Here is a 19233-nt window from a genome sequence, read left to right as displayed (position 1 = left end):
AAGTGAATAAAATGTAGTTAATATAAAAAAAATTAAAATTAAAAAAATAAGTAAATAAAGTATACCTCATCCCTTTTACATTAAAAAATGCTATTATAAAGGTTAATCTATAACTGATACTTATAATAGTAAGCTTGTTTGTTCAGCAAACTCTGTGTTTCTAATAATAAACTTATTGCTATATGAAAACATTTTACCTATGGTTCAGATGAATGAGAATCTCCCCTACTGACCTTCCTAGTGAGGAACATAGGCAGAAATAGATCAAGACATTCAAGTTGAAGGGATCCTATTCCCTTAATAGACATTATATTATGCAAGCTTAAAAGAAACTTAATGAATAGATTAAATATATTTTAAAATAAGATTTACAGGTCAGGAGGAATAGCACAACAATTAAAAGAATATACTCTTCACCTGGGAATAGTGGCATATGCCTGTGATCTTAGCACTCTGAGAGGAAGAAACAGGCAGATCTCTGCAAGTTCACAGCCCAGCCTGCTCTACAAAGTAAGTCCAGGACATCCAAGGCTAAACAGAGAAACCCTGTCTCAAAAGAAAAGAAAATCAAACCAAAAACAAAACAAAACAAAACAAAACAAAAAAAAAAACCCCAAAAACCAACAACAAAAAAGCAACAAACAAACAAAAAAAACACCACCACCACCAACAGAAGCCAAAAAGAATATATTGTTCTTGGAGAAGATCTGACCTGTGTTCCAGGATATTTGATCACATTATGAACCCCTAATTGATAAACTGTAAAACTCTGTTTTTTTTGTTTGGTGTTCTTAAGTCCTACCACACACCTTTGATCCAAGAACTTCCTCTTTATTGTTAAACAGGTGATTATGGTGTGGTTAAGACAGCCCTAGCACAGGCCTTTAATTTGAGAGTTTTCTGTACACAGGATTTAAGAAAGTAAACCCTAGGTCATAGGCAGCACAAGAAGCCAGCTGACAGGGATTACAGAGTAGGAAGGACATTGAGTTTAGGGGTATTTAGGAAAGCATGGAGAAGTAGAAAATGCTTTTTATCTCAAGTTCTGGTTTTAAAATAGGCTCAGCTCCTCAGCTCCCTGGTGTTTTGGGTTTTGAACCAGCAATCCTTTGGCATTGGGGTTTTGGCCTTTTGCTCCTGTGCTGTCAGTTGAACTAGTGATCTTTTTTTTTTTTCCCCACTGGAACCTGAGCTGAGAAGGAAGGTTGGCTGGGTGCTTTCTCTGCCTCTCTGAGCTAGCAGATTTTCACCCCAGCATCTGGCTCCTGAATCTTTATTGGTAAAATAGAAAGGTTGGAATATTCATTTTTATAAAACAACATTTTGGCACCAAAAGCAATATGTGCCATTGGTAAAGAGAGAATACCTGCTAAGTAAGAGCCAGAATTCTTAACAATTGATGCCCAGCCTTGCTCTGTGCACTTTCTGTGTCAAGTGCCTCCAGGCTCTGGGCATGCTAGGGAGCAAGGAGGAGTAGAAGGTTTTACAGGTGGAAAGGGTTAAAGAGAAACAGCCCATTTCAAGAAAAAAGGTTAATCTTGAACAAACTGAACTGTCAGAGGAACAGCTTCAGAAGATGAGGTTATCACAATTAGCTCTCCTAGTAGCACCCAAAAGTTTTAGCTATTGAAATGCTCAATGCAGCCTCAGAGCTTCAAATGGCCAGTGTGTTAACTCTGAGAAATACAGTATGTTCCTCCAGAGAAGCAAATGAGCCATTTCTGGAAGCACTAGGTTCTATGCAAGAATGTTTAGGTAACTTCTGGCTGTTAAGAACCTAGTTCAAAGATGAACAGCAGAAATACTAGCCACTCCAGACAAGAGCAGCCAAGAATCATCAGGTTATAAAAGAAATTAGTCATCCAAAAAGGGTTTGCTTCCTTGATCATCTCCTTTTAAGAAAACAACAGCAAATTTCATTTATATTAAAAGAAAAGCCATTAAAAAAAAAGAAAAGGGGAAAATGTTGTGGATATAAACATGCTTTTGTTTTAATCCCAGGTGTGGGGTGTGGGAGTGATTTAGACAGTCCAGAGCAGCAAACTGTTTGCTTCACATGGGCTCTGAGAGGAGCTCTTTGCCAACTGCAGACAGTTTAAATCTGAAGACTCTGGAGAGAGATAAAACGGCAGAGCTCAGAGAGTGATGGGGAGCTTCAAGAAAGAGCAAGGCTGCTGATGCTGCTTCCCCCTGTGGCTTCTGGTTGCTGTTGAGGCAGTGAGACAAGAAGTTGGAGATCTTTCAAGGTCTGTAAAGAATTGTGTTGGCATTTTTTATTAATTATTAATTTTTATATTAATCAGAGGTTATTTACTTTGTATCCCAGCCTTAGCCTGCTTCCTTATTCCTTCCTAATTCTACCCTCCTTGCCCTTTCCAAGTACACTGCTATAGGAGGACCTCCTCCCCTTCCATCTGACCCTAGCTTATCAGGTATCTTCAGGACTGGCTGCCATGTCCTCCTCTGTGGCCTAGTGAGGCTGTTCCTCCCTCAGGCAGGGGATGGGGACAGAGGTAAAGGAGCTAGTCATTGAGTTCATGTCAGAAATAGTTCCTGATCCCCTTACTAGGCTACCCACTTGATTACTGAGATACCATGGTCTACATCGCAGCAAGGGTTCTAGGTTAAATTATCTACACATGGTCCTTGGTTGGAGAAACAGTCTCATAGAGGACCCCCAAGCCCTGATATATTTGGTCCTTGTCGAGCTCCTCTCTTCCTGGTCATATTAGTTCCCCATTTTATCGTATGATTCCCTGAACTCTACCAAAGGTTTGGTTATGAATCTCCACATCTGCTTTGATACACTGCCAAGTAGAGTCTTTCAGAGGCCCTCTGCAGCAGGCTCCTGTCCTGTTACTTGTTTTCTCTTACTTCCCATGTCCATCCCATTTGTCTTTCTAAGTGAGGATTGATTATCTTACTCTGGGTCCTCTTTCTTGTTTATCTTCTTTAGGTGCACATATTTTAATGTTTATCCTCTTGTAGGCCTAAATAAGTGAGTATATACCATGTGTGTCTTTCTTCTCCTGGGATACCTTACTCAGGATGATCTTTTCTAGATCCCACCATTTGCTTGCAAATTTCATGATTTCCTTGTTTTTAATTGCAGAGTACTATTCCATTGTGTAAAAATAACACAATTTCACTTTCCATTCTTCCATTGATGGACATCTGGGTTGTTTCCAGGTTCTGGTTATTACAAATTAAGCTGCTAAAAACATGGTTGAGCAAATGTCCTCATTGTATACTTGAGCATCTTTTGGATATATGCCTAGAAGTGGTATAGCTGGATCTTGAGGGAGCACTATTCCTAATTGTCTGAGAAAGCACCAGGTTGATTTCCAAAGTGGATGTACAAGTTTACATTCCCACCAGCTTTGGAGAAGGGTTCCCAATTCTCCACAACCTCTTCAGCACAAATTGTCACTTGAATTTTTAAGTTTTGCATTCTGATGGGTATAAGGTGAAATCTCAGGGTCTTTTTAATTTGCATCTCTCTGATGGCTATGGACGTTGAACATCTCTTTAGGTGTTTCTCTGCCATTTTATATGCCTCTACAGAGAATTATCTAAATTGGTTAGAAGAAAAAGTGGGGAAGAGCCGAGAACTCATTGGCACAGGAGACAACTTCCTGAATAGAACACCATCAGCAATGGCTCTAAGAGCAACAATTGATAAATGGGACCTCATGAAACTGAAAAGTGTCTGTAAGGCAAACAACACAGTCAACAGAACAAAACAACAGCCCATATCTGAGAGAGGGCTGATATCCAGAATATATAAAGAACTAAAGAAATTAAAAAGCAATAAATCAAGCAATCCTATTAAAAAATGTGTTGATATTTTTATGTTAATTACATTGAATCTGTAGATTGCTTTTGGCAGGATGGCCATTTTCATTATGTTAATCCTACTGATCCATGAGCATGGGAAAGCTTTCCATCTTCTGATATCTTCTCCAATTTCCTTTTTCAGAGACTTGAAGGTTTTTTCAAACAGGTCTTCCACTTGCTTGGTTAGAGTCATATCCAGGTACTTTACATTATTAGTGGCTATTGTGTTGTCTCCCTAATTTCTTTCTCAGCCTTTTTGTCTTTGGTATACAAGAGGGCTTCTGATTTTTTTTTTTTGAGCTGATTTTGTATACAGTCACTTTGCTGAAGGTGTTTATCAGCTGAAGGAGTTCTCTGGTTGAATCCTTGGGGTCGTTCATGTGTACTATCATATCATCTGCAAATAGTGAAACTTTGACTTCTTCCTTTCCGATTTGTATCCCCTTGATCTCCTTTACTTGTCTTATTGCTTTAGCTAGGACTTCAAGTACTATGTTGAATGGATATGGAGAGAGGGCAGTCTTGTCTTGTTAACCAAACCTTCCTCAGAGTACAGGGAATTGTATGAAAGGGGGAGTTAATATGACCTGGAGAGTACAGGAGCTCCACAAAGACCAAATATATCTGGGCACATGGGTCTTTTATGAGACTGTATCTCCAACCAAGGATCTTGTATGTATATAACCTAGAATCCCTGCTCTGATGTACCCCATGGTTGCTCAGTATTAAAGTGGGTACCCTAGTAAGGGAAACAGGGACTGTTTCTGACATGAACTCAATGACGGGCTGTTTGATCTCCCCCCCCTCGGAAGGAGGAACAGCCTTGCTAGGCCACAAAGGAGGACTTTGCAACCAGGCCTGAAGATACCCAATAAGGTAGAGTCAGATGGAAGGGGAGGAGAACCTCCCTAGCAGTGGACTTGGAAAAGGGCAGGGAGGAGATGAGGGAGCGAGGGTATGATTGGGAGGAAATAACGGAGTGGGCTACAGCTGGGATACAGAGTTAATAAACTATAACTAATATTAAAAAAATAAAAATTTAATTAAAAAAAGAAGTTGGAGTTCTCCTGAAATGAGGATTGGACTGACACTAAGGAACCCAATGATACTAACCAGCAGGAAGCAGATAAGAGAACTATGTCTCTCTCCCACTAATCCTTTCTCTCTCCTATCTGGTATTATGGTCTTCTAATAGATTGGGGTGGAGTAGGGAGAAAGAGATATAAAAATATAAGTTATTTAAATAGGTTTTTTTTTCTGGCTAAAATGCTCAGTCATCATTCAAAGAGGATGGACATCAGAAGAAGGAGAAAACAGGGAACAGGACAGAAGCCTACCACAGAGGGCCTCTGAAAGGTTCTACCCTGCAGGGTATCAAAGCAGATGCTGAGATTTATAACCAACCTTTGGGCAGAGTGCAGAGAATCTTATGAAAGAAGCGGGAGATATTAAAACCTGGAGAGAACAGGAGATCCACAAGGAAAGCATCAGAACGAAAAATTCTGGGCACAGGGATCTTTTCTGAGAATTATACGCCAACCAAGGACCATGCATGGAGATAACCTAGAACCCCTGCACAGATGTAGCCCATGGCAGTTCAGTGTCTAAGTGTGTTCTCTAGTAATGGGAACAGGGACTGTCTCTGACATGAACTGATTGGCCTGCTCTTTGATCACCTCCCCTGAATGAGGAGCAGCCTTACAAGGACACAGAGAAAGACAATGCAGCCACTCCTGATAAGACCTGATAAAACCAGAAGGAAGGAGAGAGAGAACTCCCCTATCAGTGGACTTGGGAAGGATCATGGGTAAAAAAGAGGGATAGAGGGTGGGATTGAGAGGTGAGGAGGGAGGGAGCTACAGGTGGATACAAAGCGAACAAAGTGTAATTAATAACAATTAAAATAAAATTTAAAAAAAAACTTTTTTTAGGAGAATTAAAAAAAAATATACCAACTGACCTGCGTTCTGTCATTTAGTTATCATTCACAGCTGGTGACTTGTAACTATCTCTACTTACCTGCACTTATGTGCACATGTCTACAATCATATACCTTAATCGCACACATAGTTTAAAATTAAATTAAATAAAAATTGAAAATTGGATTTACTAGAATGTTTTATAAAGTAGATCGTCTATAGTCCAACAATAGACATCTCCATGCTGGAAAAGTAGAGAAAGGGTGACTGTTTAGTTCACAAGGCTAGATATTTAACTAGTCTCAGTTTGGTGTAGAATATTTGGAAATTTACTGGAGATATTTCATTCCACATTAAAAGCCTCAAGAAGCTCAGTCTACTGTCAGTGAGGGACAGCAGCAGCAACACAGAGATAGAAGTACCTCCCAGCAATACCTAAACAGAGCCTTTTCCTTGCAATACTTAGGCTGCACACTGAGATGAAGGTCCTTATCTAAACATGTCCCTTCCAGGTCATTTACCATCCAGCTAAGCCAATTCCATAGATTGGTGGGTTAGAGAGTAGTGTGGTCATGAAGTACAGGTCCCTCAGGTCAAATAGTAGTTGGGAAGCCCATTTCCAAGGATTCTAAGGCTTTATAGCAGGCCTATAGCAATTGTTCAAAGAGAGAATAGTCTACCCACGACAGAATGACCTTGCTCCCAATCTGTGTCATACTTAAAATAGCATTGTATTCAGTTACTACTTTATGGTCATAGTAACACAGTCAAGTGAAGAATGATTGCTCAGTGTGTAAAAGAACTTGCAGTTTTGCAAAAGACTTGGATCCCAGCACTGACACTCAGGAGTTTACAACCACCTATCACTAAGATTTGGGGAATCTGACTCCTTCATTTGTTCATCATTCGGAAAGAGATGACACCAAATTTTGGAGAGCATGTTGGGAAAAAGAGGCATATGCATGCCTGGTAGTAGAGTAAACTACCATAAGAAAATCAGTATGGAGGACTCTCAAAAAACTACACTTGGGAATATCATATGAGCTAGATATACCTCTCTTGGTGATACACCTGAAGGGCTATAAAGCTTTACACACAGATAACTGTACAGCCATCTGTAAAACTTTTGCAGTCATAATGGCTTGGAAGTGGAATTAGGCTAGACGGTCATGAACTGATGAATGCATGATAAAAATGCGGTACAAATACACAATTCAAATTTTGAGCCATAAAGAAAAATGTAATTATTAAATTTGCAGGACAATAAGTAGAGCTGAATGATACTACATTAAATGAAGAAGCACATATCCACAATTTCAAAACAAGATATTATCTTTCATATTCAGATCCTACCTTTGAATCTTTGGATTGATGTGCTTAAGTTGAAGTGAGAACATAGGCTTTGGTGAATGTTACATAGCAGACATTACTGCAATGATAGGAAACCACACAGTAAAAGGTAAAAGTGGGAAAATGTGCCATTATTTAAACACATGTGTGTATGTATGTATGTAAGTATGTATGTATAAACACACACACACACACACACACACCTTTTCATATATATGTGAGACAGACAGACATCAGGCAGGCAGGCACCTGGCCCTCAAGGAACCCAAATATTCTACACCTTTTAAAGGGGAATACACACTATTTTAGCCATCTTCCAACATTTCCCTTCTCCAATTTTTTTTAAACCACATACTGACAGAACCATACTGTACACCCAAGCTTCCAATATAGGGTTCACTGCAACAACAAACACATACGAACAAAGCAGTCATTTTATTTTCTACCTGTTAAGCAAGTTTTCTGCTTTCTTTGTGATATCACAGACTGAAAAGTAGGTTAAGGTGACCCACGTGAGCTCTCTTGCCATTAGAGTATTGGCCTTTTAAAATCAACTGTGTCACTATCTTTAGTTTTTGAAATATATTTATTGTTATTTAATGTAAAATTTCTCACTAATTTGTTGTTTTCTTCTAATTAGATGCACTTGATCTCCTTATTTTTGGAAAGGAAGAATGAAATGCCTCCATGACTGATATGGATTCTAAACAGATGTTTTATCATAGATGACTAAAAGTTCAGAATGGCTAAATATTTTTATTCCATCAGAAACTGGATATTTATATAAATAATCAAAATAATTATTGTGTTTCTGGTTTATCTCTTAAACATCAGCAAGGGTATGCTTTAGAGGACTGTTTTCTTCTATTTGCTCTAATAATTAACTATTTCACAAAGCTCTTCATTTGGCCAAGAATGAGTCATGGATGTCCTTTTCTGCTATCTGAGTCACCAGTAAATTACAACCCCTTTTATGATCAATGTGTGGTGGGAGGGGTTTGTCCAGCTCTGTCTAGAATTAAAGATGAAATTACAGTCTAAAACATTTGTGTCCAAGAGTCAGCCTTGTAACAGATCGTTAGAAGAAAGGAGATAACACCATCTTTTCTAAGTTCTGAATATTATTGTTTATCTTCCACAAAGGGCACTGAACAGAAGATTAAGATAGTCTCAAACAGATAATAATCAAAATCAGCTGATGTTTTTATTAGTAGTTATGTGCTTAAACTTACATATTAAAAACACAGTTCTTGGTCCTAGCCTGGCAAGAGTTCAGACAAACAAAAGGTTGGTTTGGAAAACAGCATCTATCTGCAGAGATTCTTAATTCCAAGTAGGTGTACTCGGTGTTCAGAAATGAAAGAGGGTAAATACTGATTTGCATACATTTAGGATTTAAAAAAAGAATATAGGTCAAGTTCACACCTTCCTGAGGGATAATCCTAAGGCTTCCTTGACAAAATTCTGAAACAGAAAAAAACACAAGGTACTTGTCCAGTTGTAATTTAAGTGTTAAAGAGCCTCCTTCTTTAGAGCTGGAAATTTTATCAAGAAAAAAAAAATCCTAGCTAACAAGCAGCTCTGGCCATAAGCAAAAGAATCATAATGTTATATCAGAGTTAACAGTCAGTGTGCAGAATGAATGATGTATAAATGGCTTCTTCAGGTAAATGATTTCTGAGTACAGTGCAATTATATCACTGCTCAATTGTGGCTCAGTCTTAAGCTTAAAAATCCTATTATGTTGTTATAATACGTGGGTTTACAAGAGAGTTGGAAATAAAGGATGGATTGAGTGCCATGAAAAATTAATTTGAAAAATTAAGAAAAATGTATTGATTAGAAGTATAATTGATCTTAATGTAAATGAGTGAAAGAACAGGGAATACAGGCACAAAATAAAATATGAAAATGTAGAGTATATTAAGAGAAACATTCATGAGGGAAATACAATTCTCACGGAGGATTTGGTAAAATAATTTAAATAAACTGATTTATTCTTAGGTTGAGCATGATAGTTCAGTGGTAGAAGCATACACAAGACCCTATGTTTAATAGCCTTGTGCTTTATTTCATAGTAGCATACAAATACAAACACACACACACACACAGATAAAGTGGGATACAAATGAGTTTAAAATGCTTTTCAGACAGAAGAGATGGCTCAGGTGGTAAAGTATCTTAGTGTAAGTATTTAGATCCCAGAAATCTATGTAAAAGAAAAATCATCGTTTCTTGTGTTTGTAACTCACACTACAGAGCTCAGTGGCCAGCCAATCAATGATTGTCAGGCTCAGTGGAAGAACCTCTCTCAAAAATTACAGAGGTAGTCAATGATAAATCATGATAAAATCTGCTGTCATGTGTAATACAAAAAAGAAACACATGCACACACGTACATAGGGACACAATTATAGATTCACACTATTAAGGTTTGAAGAACATGTTTTTCCTCCAACTTACTAGCCCACTAACACTTTTAGGAGGCCTTTGTCTTTTAAATTATATAAGTAAAGTTAAAAATAGATTTGCATAGAATGCCTTATATCTTGAAGTCTTTCAGAAACATCACAGTAAACAAATTTCTAACTTTACTAGTCTTCAAAGTATCACACAATAGATAAAATTCTTTGTAATGTGTCTGAACTCACCATTTGAGTGAACATAAATGTTCAGTTCATCATTTCCTTCTTTTGAGTGTATCAGATGGCATTGGGTTTTAAAATTGGTTTCTTGGGAATTTTCTAAGTCTGAATCAGCACTCACTTGACACCATGATCAAGTCAAATATTATGTTCTCTCTGTTGAAAACAAGCGTTTTCAGAATGCTGAATTTTCTGCCTCTTACTGGCCTTTATATTCATAAATGGCATTTGTTTCTGTTAATGTGCTTTTACAGCATTGCAAATCAGAAATTGTGCAAAGACCAAAAAAGGTAAGTTGAAAAATTCTTGTGTATTTGGGCACTATTTTCATGTTCAATAATTAAAGTATTAGAAAATATATAAATATAAGAGCAGGCCAATCAGTTCATGTCAGAGGCAGTGCCCATTACTAGGGAACCCACTTGGAGACTGAGCTGCCACGGGCTACATCTGAGAAGGAGTTCTAGGTTATCTCCATGAATGGTCCTTGGTTGGAGTATCAGTCTCAGAAAAGATCCCTGGACCCAGATGTTTTGGTTCTGATGCTCTCCTTGTGGAGCTCCTGTACTTTCCATGTCTTACTATCTCCCCCTTCTTTCGAAAGATTCCCTAAAGTTTGGCTATGAGTCTCAGTATCTGCTCTGATACCCTGCAGGGTAGAGCCTGTCAGAGGCCCTCTGTGGTTGGCTCCTGTCCTGTTCCCAGTTTTCTCCCTCTTCTGATGTCTATACTTTTTGCCTTTCTGAATGGGGATTGAGCATCTTAGCCAGTCCTCCTTCTGGATTAGTTTCTTTAGGTGTATAGATTTTAGTATGTTTATCCTATATTATATATTTAATATCTACTTATGAGTGAGTATATACCCTGTGTGCCTTTCTGCTTCTAGGCTACCTCACTCAGGATAATATTTTCTAATTCCCACCATTTGCTTGCAGTGGGGGAGCAATCTTACCAGGCCACAGAGGAAGAAAATGCAGCAACTCCTTATGAGACCTTATAGAATAGGATCAGAAGAAAGGAGAGGAGGACCTCACCCATCCGTGAACTTGGGGAGGGACATGGGTGGAGAAAAGGAAGGGAGGGTGGGATTAGAAGGGGGGGAGGAAGAGAGCTACAGGGGTATACAAAGTGAATAAACTGTGATTAATAAAAATAAAAAATTAAAAGAAAGAAAATATAAATGTGTACATTCCTATACTTCAAAAACTAGCAAGTTCATGAGTATTGATAACTAATAATTTAGTTGAAATGTAGATTTAAAATTGCTTGGGTACAAGATTTAGGATGTATGTAAAATGAGCTGTTGAAATATCTGAAACGCCCAACTCTGTCCTTTTTCTTATGCCATTTTTGAGTGATTCTTAAGATAGTCTGACTGATGCCACAGTATATAAAATCTGAAGTGTCTAAGAATGTTACCTTTTCAGCTTCCTGAGGTCCCATTTATTGATTGTTGATCTGAGAGACTGAGCTGTTGGTGTTCTGTTCAGGAAGTTGTCTCCTCTATCAATGAATGAGTTCAAAGATTTTACTCACTTTTTCCTCTAGCAGATTTAGTGTGCTTGGTTTTATGTTGAGATCTTTGATCCACTTGAACTTTGCTTTTGTGCTGGGTGATAAATATGTATCTATTCAGATTTTACTACATGTAAACATCAGTTGGACCAGCACCATTTGTTGAAAATGCTGTCTTTTTTTCCATTGTATAGTTTTATTTGAAGTTATTTTATAAGAATTTTTCTATACCTTAAAACTTTTTTCCACAGACTTGTATAGACTGCATTTTCTTCTAATATATAGATGTTAATTATTTACTTTGGCAAACCCCTTGGGAAGGTAATTTTGGTCTAATTTCTGACTTCAACTATTTTATTAATGTCCTTGTTAAATGTATATATTAAAATGATGCCTACATTTGAAAGACATCTTTTAAATACAATGAAAGATTTAGCTGAAGGGAGGATGCTATGTCTACTTTTCCGGAATATTTCATCAGATCACGTTGTGACATTTATTGAGATTTGTAAAATTAAATTATACATGGCTCTTCAGTCTCCATGACCCCTGCTACTAGGAGTCTTAGCGAGGATCACCCCCCATGTACTCCAAGAAGCCTACCCTGTCTTAGGTCTCAAAGTTGTCACAGAGATGTCCTTGCCCATGGTTTATCTTCTCTGTACAGGCCCTCTGTCCCCTGGCCCCCAGCCTATGCTCTCTTGCCAGGTCTGATTACCATCCTCATTTATCTCTGCCTTCTTCCCACCATGTTCCTTCTCTTCAACCACTTCCTCTGTCTATTTTTTCCCCTTCTCAGTGAGATTTAAAAATCTTCCCTTGGGTCCTCCTTGTTACTTATTTTCCTTGGATCTGTGAATTGTAGTATGTTTATCCTGTACTATAAATTGGCTTATTAGTGAGTACATACAATGTGTGTCTTTCTGGGTGTGGGTTACCTCACTCAGGATGATCTTTTCTAGTTCTATCCCTTTGCCTGTAAATTTCATGATTTCCTTGTCTTCAATAGCTGAGCAGTGTTCCATTGTCTAAATGTACCACAGTGTCTTTATCCAATCATTTGTTGAGGGACACCTAGGTTGTATCAAGATTCTGGCTATTAGGAATAAAGCTGCTATGAACAGAATTGAGCAAGTCTACTTGTTATATGATAGAGCATCTTTGGGGTATATGCCTGGGAGTGGTGTAACTGGGTTTTGAAGCAGAGCTATTCCTAATTTTCTAACTAAACAGAACTCCTAGTAGAGGAAGGGGAACGAACACCAACCTGCCCATAAAACATTTGACCTCAAATCACCCCGCCTACATGATGTGCAAGGGATAAAAATAGAGTAGAGATTGAGGAAGTGCCCAACCGATTCCTGGCCCAACCTGAGACCCACCCCGTGGGAGAAAGCCAATCCCTGACACTATTAATGATATTCTGCTATGCTTGCACACAGGAACCTAGCATCACTGTCCTTTGGAAGGCTCTACCCAGCAGCAGATAAAAACAGATGCTGAGACTCACAGCCAAACATTGGGGAAGTGCAGTGAGGCTGTTAGAAAATTGGGGTTGGATAGAAAGACTTGGAGGTGACAGTAGCTCCACAAGAAAACCAACAAAGCCCACTAGCCAGGGCCCAGAGGGACTTCTTGAGACTGAAGCACCCAACAAAAGACCATGCATGGACTGCATTTAGGGCCACTACACGAATGTGGCCAATGAACAGCTTGGGCTTCACATAGGACCCCTAGTCAAAGAATCTGGCACTGTTTCAGATAGGGACTCTGTTGACTGCTTTTTGATCCCACCTGGCAGGGCTGCCTCACTAGACCACCTGGAAAGAGGGACACCTTCAGTCTTCTTGATGTGCTGAGGTGGGTTGGTAGGAGGGAATCCCCTTCTCTGAAGAATAAGGCATGGGGTGTGGGGGAAGAGGAGCCAAGGGTAGGGACCAGAGGAGAGGAGAAAGGGGTCTACAATTGGGATGTAAAGTGAATACATTAGTTAACTAATTGAAAATTAACATGGCTTGCAACCTTTATTGGAGTAATTCTAAAATTCTGTCTGTCCTTTTTTCTCTTTCATTATTCTATTATTATTATTATTATTATTATTATTATTATTATTATTAGCAATTTATACACTTTGTATTTCAGCTGTAGTTCCCTCCCTTATCTTCTCCTGGTTCCTCCTTCTCTACCTCTCCCCTCCCTATCCCTCTTCCCTAGTGTACTGATAGAGGAAGTCCTCCTGTCCACTCTGGGTCATTTTATATTACCCTTCTACCATAAGACTCCCTGTGTATACTGCTCTTATTTACCCTTTTTTTTTTTTTCGTCATTTGACAGGCTAACACTTCAACAAATTTCTCAGTTCACATATACTTCTCAGAACACATACTTCTCAGTTCGTTGAGATCCTCATAGAACTATGCTGAGTAATATTTTTAAAATGCTAAAATATACATAAGTTTATTTTCAAGGTTTTGGACAAGGACATTTTTAATTCCCAAGTCCTGATAGAGAGAGCAGCTGCAGTTATGCAAACTGTCTTTATTGCTGGGTGTGGATCTCCATCAAGGTTTGGTTGGCGGATCCAGATAAACACCATGATTCAACTTCTGGTGCCTGAGACTTTTCTTTATCTCTCTTTTAAAGGGTGAGTATTTTCTGGCTAGGCTCATTGTGCTTAATTTTTAGTAAAGTAACAGCAGTGTCTATGATTTTGGCTTTGTGCCTTAGGGTCCTTTGACAATGTGACCTTAATCTCCTCTTATAACTTAGCATGTGGTAGCTGTTGCCATCTATCTCTGTCAGGTACTCTACCTGATGGTGTAGGGGTTTCTGACTGTGATAGTGCAGAAATTTAAAAAAGTCTAAAATGCTAAATATATAATTTAAATTGTATTTTTTATCTTGAGGTTCTTGATATCCAGGAAAAAAAGTACATAAGTACAACTTTTCTTATGTTTTTACTCTTGAAGTGAAAATTTTAATCTTAATATTTCAATTAAATATAGTTGTTCTTTTGAAACAAAATCAAAAACATTTTTCAGAAATTATTTTTAGTGTTTTTGGTATAATTTTAAGACAGGTAAGGCTTTTTATTATTAAATGGCGATATTCTATACATACCGAAAGTGTTAACTTGGCTTGAGAGTCTGTCATTTCCTGACTTAACTCATAGAATTATCTCAATCAATAGTAATTGAGGGCTCACAGTGTGCATGGTTCTGGATGAGCTGTTTTAATTTAAGAGGTAGAAATTCATTAAATACCTGTGGCATTTAGCTTAACTTGAAGTAGTCTTTGATAATTAAACTTAATCAGAACAATTTTGCTTCTCCTTTTATAGATTTAGTCAGACTTTGCTTGAGGATGTATTTGTTCGTTTATTGTAAAAGTTTTATTAATGTCATTATGAGTGAAGCATGAAGGGTGCTAATAACACATGAGAGAGGTCATCTCATCCTAACCTCCTTCAAAGGCTTAAAGTCCACTGGTAAGGTTAATCAAAGAAATGTATTTATATCACTAATGATAAGCGAACAAAGTGACTGGTGCATAGAAGAATTATAATATATTTTCCTCAAAGATCCATGAATAGCTTGCAGCATGAAGTAGCTGGGATAAAAATGGTATCACTTTATTGTGATATCAAAATTTAATCTGATTTGAAGATATTTAGAGAATGCCAAAATGTTAGAGGATTGCTAAAAGATCACTATTTTATTGCTCATCTTTCACAAATTTTAAAGGGATGTGCTATATATGTCCATCAAACACATATTTCACATACTACTTTAAACACAGCATTCTGTTTCATTTAGTGCTGATGCTTCCATTCGTGCTTTACAATTTTTCTGGAGCATATTTCTGAGCAGATTTTTACATGCTGTGTTTTCCTAGGAAAGTACCTAGAATCCCAGATGATGATTTCCAATCTCATCTTGCTACCCATTTAGATGTTTCTCAGATGAACTTACTGTACTAACCAAAGTTGTTAAATTTTTTTGAGTCAATATTTATGATTTTTAGAAGATAAATCTTTTCCAAGTTAGCATGCAAATGGCATGCATATTTTAAACATGGTTATGTCCTGCCAAAGAAGCATATTGGAAATATTAAACATTTGGTAGCCACTATTCACAGAGATTTCCTAAGAAATTCATTTTTGATTTTTAAAAACCTTGATTGTAGAAAATAATTAAAAATGGTATGTGTGTTTCTTATTTTTATAAAAATCAATTGCTTTTTTTTTGCAAGTTACTTTGTTCATGTTAGTCTTGTATTATTTTTTCTTGGTTTGTAAAATCTTTTGCATATGAAAAATGTTAAGAATTCTTGTTAATACATTGGAGTACTGATTTACATATTTCTTTTCAGTATAGACACTTCTCAATTTTTGTTAAGCTTTATGTTCAGAAGATAGACTTTATATATATTATATTCTTTAATAGATTTCATATATTTACTAAATAAAATATATTAATATAAATATTTATCAAATCTATTTTTATAAACATCGTCTATTTAAAACCTAGTGACTGCATTAATTTTTTTAAATAATCTGTCCAAAGCAGTAAAGAGAACAATGGACTCTCTTAAAAACACTAGTTTAAAAATAAATCATGGTTTACAAGTAGGCGGTTGTTTGGAGTTTGGGTTTAATTTTTAAAAATGCCTTAGTCTCCAAGTGGCTATATACTTCAGAGATTGTTCAAGCACCTCTAGGGCAGAGTGTGACTGGATTCTCAGGAGAGGCTTGGGAAAGAAAATGCTGACATAGAGATTCAAGCTCTCTATTCTTATTATTGTTGGATCTAACTTGGTCCCTATTATCTGTATTTGAAAACAACAAGACTATTTTTATCTTGATTTTTAACTAGTATTCACTAAAAAACATAAATCCATATGGACAAGGAATTCTATGGAGATAAATTATAAACCAGCTTAGAACATAATATTTGTATTAGGGACATCTGATGTGTGAGGTATCTGATAGAAGATGAAGGAATTTATCAGATAATAATTATAATTTTCTTTGAAAGTCCTTTTTGTCTTAATGTATTAAATGACTTCACAGTCTGATCCCAGTTCTCTCCCTCATCTCCTCCCAGTCCCGTTCTCCTGCTGTTTCCACCCATTTCCCCACTCCTTTTCAGAGAAGGGGAGGCACCCAAGGGGTACCAACCTATCCTGGCATCTCCAGTCACAGCAGGATTAAACACATCCTCTCCCATTGATGCCTAACAAGGCAGCCCAGCCAAGGGAAAGAGACCAAAGGAAGGCAACAGAGTCAGAGACAGCTTTATACCCATTTTTAGGGAACCCACATGTTAACCAGGCTGCATATCTTCTAGATATGTGTAGGGAGTCTAGGTCCAGCCGTGCACACTTTGATTGTTGGTTCAGTCTTTGTAAGCTACTATGGGCCAAGGTTAGTTTATTCTGTAGGTCTTCTTGTGGTGCCCTTGAGCCCTTCAGATCCCTCTATCTTTTTTTTTTTTCCTACTCTTCCATAAGACTCCAAAGCTCAGCCTTTTGCAGAAACCCATTTGGGCTGTGGGTCTCTGCATCTGTTTCCATCAGCTACTAGATGAAGACAGTTATGCTAGGGTCTTACCTGAAAGCATAGTAGAGTGTCATTAATAATGACAGGGATTGGTCCTCTCTCATACGGTGGGACCCAAGATAAGCTCATCTTTGTTTATGCATTCTTTCCATCTCTGCTCCATCTTTATCCCTACAGTAATTGTAGGTTAAACAAATTTTGAGTGAAAGGTTTTATGAGAGTCAGTGTCCCCCTCCCTCCATTGGAGGTCCCACCTGACTACTGGAGGTGGCCTCTTTGGCTCCTTAACCCCTGCTGCTAAGCACCTGATCCCCACCCCATTACTCTCCCCACTCCCTCTCTCACCCAGTTTCCTCCCTCCATCTACTTCAGGTGTCTAATTTTATTTCCTCTTCTGAGTGAGTTTCAAGCATTCTCTGTTGGGTTCTCCTTGGTTTTTTTGTGTCTGTGGATTGTTGCATGATGACTACATACCATGCCTGTCTTTCTGGGTCTCTGTTAGCTCATTCAGGATGATCTTTTCTGGCCCCATTTATGTGCCTGCAAATTTTCATGATATTATTGTTTTTAATTGCCAAGTAGTATATCTTTCTGTAAACGTGCTACATTTTTCTTTTATTTTTTTCTTATCAGTTACATTTTATTAACTCTGTATCCCAGCCGTGTCCCAATCCCTCATTCCCTCCCAGTCCCTCCCTCCCTCCCCTTCACCGTGCCCCTTTCCAAGTCCACTGATAGGGGGGGACCTCCTCCCCATTCATCCGATCCTGTTTTATCAGGTATCTTCAGGACTGGATGCAAAGCTCTCCTCTGTGGCCTAAAAGGACTGCTCCTCCCTTGGAGGGTGGGGAGGCCAAAGAGCCAGTCATTGAGTTCCTGTTAGAAATAGTCCTTGTTCCCCTCACTATGGGAAACCAATTGGTTACTGAGCTACCACAGGCTACATCTGAGCAGAGGTTCTAGGTTACATTCATACATGGTCCTTGGTTTCATGTCAGTCTCAGAAAAGACCCTGTGCCCAGATATATTTGGTCCTTGTGGAGCTCCTATCCTTTCCTCATCAGACTAACTCCCCTTCTTTCTTATGATTCCCTGTACTCTGCCAAAGGTTTGGTCATGAGTCTTTGCTTTGAAAACACTGCTAGTTAGAGTCTTTCAAATGCGCTCAGTAGACTCCTGTCATATGTTCAATGCGCATCCCATCTGTCTTTCTAAACGAGGATTGATCATCTTACCCCATGTCCGCTCTCTTGATTATCTTTTTTAGGTGTATAGATTTCATTATGTTTATCATATCTTATAGGTCTATATAAGTGAGTATATACCGTGTTTGTCTTTCTCCTTCTGGGATATTTCACTCAGGATGATCTTTTCTACATTTTCTTTACCCATTCTTTGGTATAGGGACATCTTGGTTGTTTCCTGTCTGGCTGTTACAAATAAAGCTGTTTGAAACATAGTAGATCAAGTATCCTTGTGGTATGGTGGAGCATCTTTTCGGTATATGTCCAGGAGTGGTATGTCTGGATCTTGAGTAAATCCACTCACAATTTTCTGAGAAATCTTCAGATTGATTTCCACATGGGTTGCAGAAGTTTGCACTCCTACCAGCAATGAAATCTTGAACTCAATGGTAAAGAATACAACTTTCTGAACAGAACACCAATAGCTCAGGCACTAAGATCAGTAGTTGATAAGTGGGATATCCATGAAACTGAAAAGTGTCCATAAGGCAAATGGCACCGTCAATAGAATAAAATGACAGTCTATAGACTTGGAAAAGATCTTCACCAGCCATATATCTGACAGAGGGCTGATACTCAGAATATATAAAGAACTCAAGAAATTAAACACCAACAAACCGAATAATTCAATTAAAAACTGCTATATCTGCAACACAGTTCCTGAACCTAAGTGAAGGGGACCATTTTGGAAGACAGAAGAGAAAAACTGTAAGAGCAAGAGAAACAGAGTTTACTTTTTGTAAAATTGTATCTCCTAGTAAAGTGAGAAGTTCCACCCATAAAGTCTCATTGACAGAAAGAACTGTCTAAAGGTGAGCTGAACAAGAATTACAGTAACAGATATGGTAACGTGGAATATGGAAATTTCAGGAGTTCTCAAGCCTGCACAAAGAACTACAGGCAGCTAAGGAATGCTGAAGGCAGGAGAATTAGTTTCAGGGAACAGCACACTAATTGGTTGTCTGAAATCAAATGGTCACCCCTGAAAACATGTTTATACATGTAACATTACACATTGAGCTTGATATGCTTGTGGATATAGGGATCTCTCTTTCCCTTCTTTATGTATCATCTATCTTTCTATCATCTGTGGAGCTATCTATGCATCTATGAATCTATCTATCAATCTATGTATCTATCAATCTATGTATCTATCAATCTAT

Source organism: Psammomys obesus, unplaced genomic scaffold, assembly GCF_907164565.1.
Source record: "Psammomys obesus unplaced genomic scaffold, mPsaObe1.curated_primary_1811, whole genome shotgun sequence".
Lineage (NCBI taxonomy): Eukaryota > Metazoa > Chordata > Mammalia > Rodentia > Muridae > Psammomys > Psammomys obesus.
The sequence above is the reverse complement of the archived record's forward strand: the minus strand, read 5'-3'. Positions refer to the sequence as shown.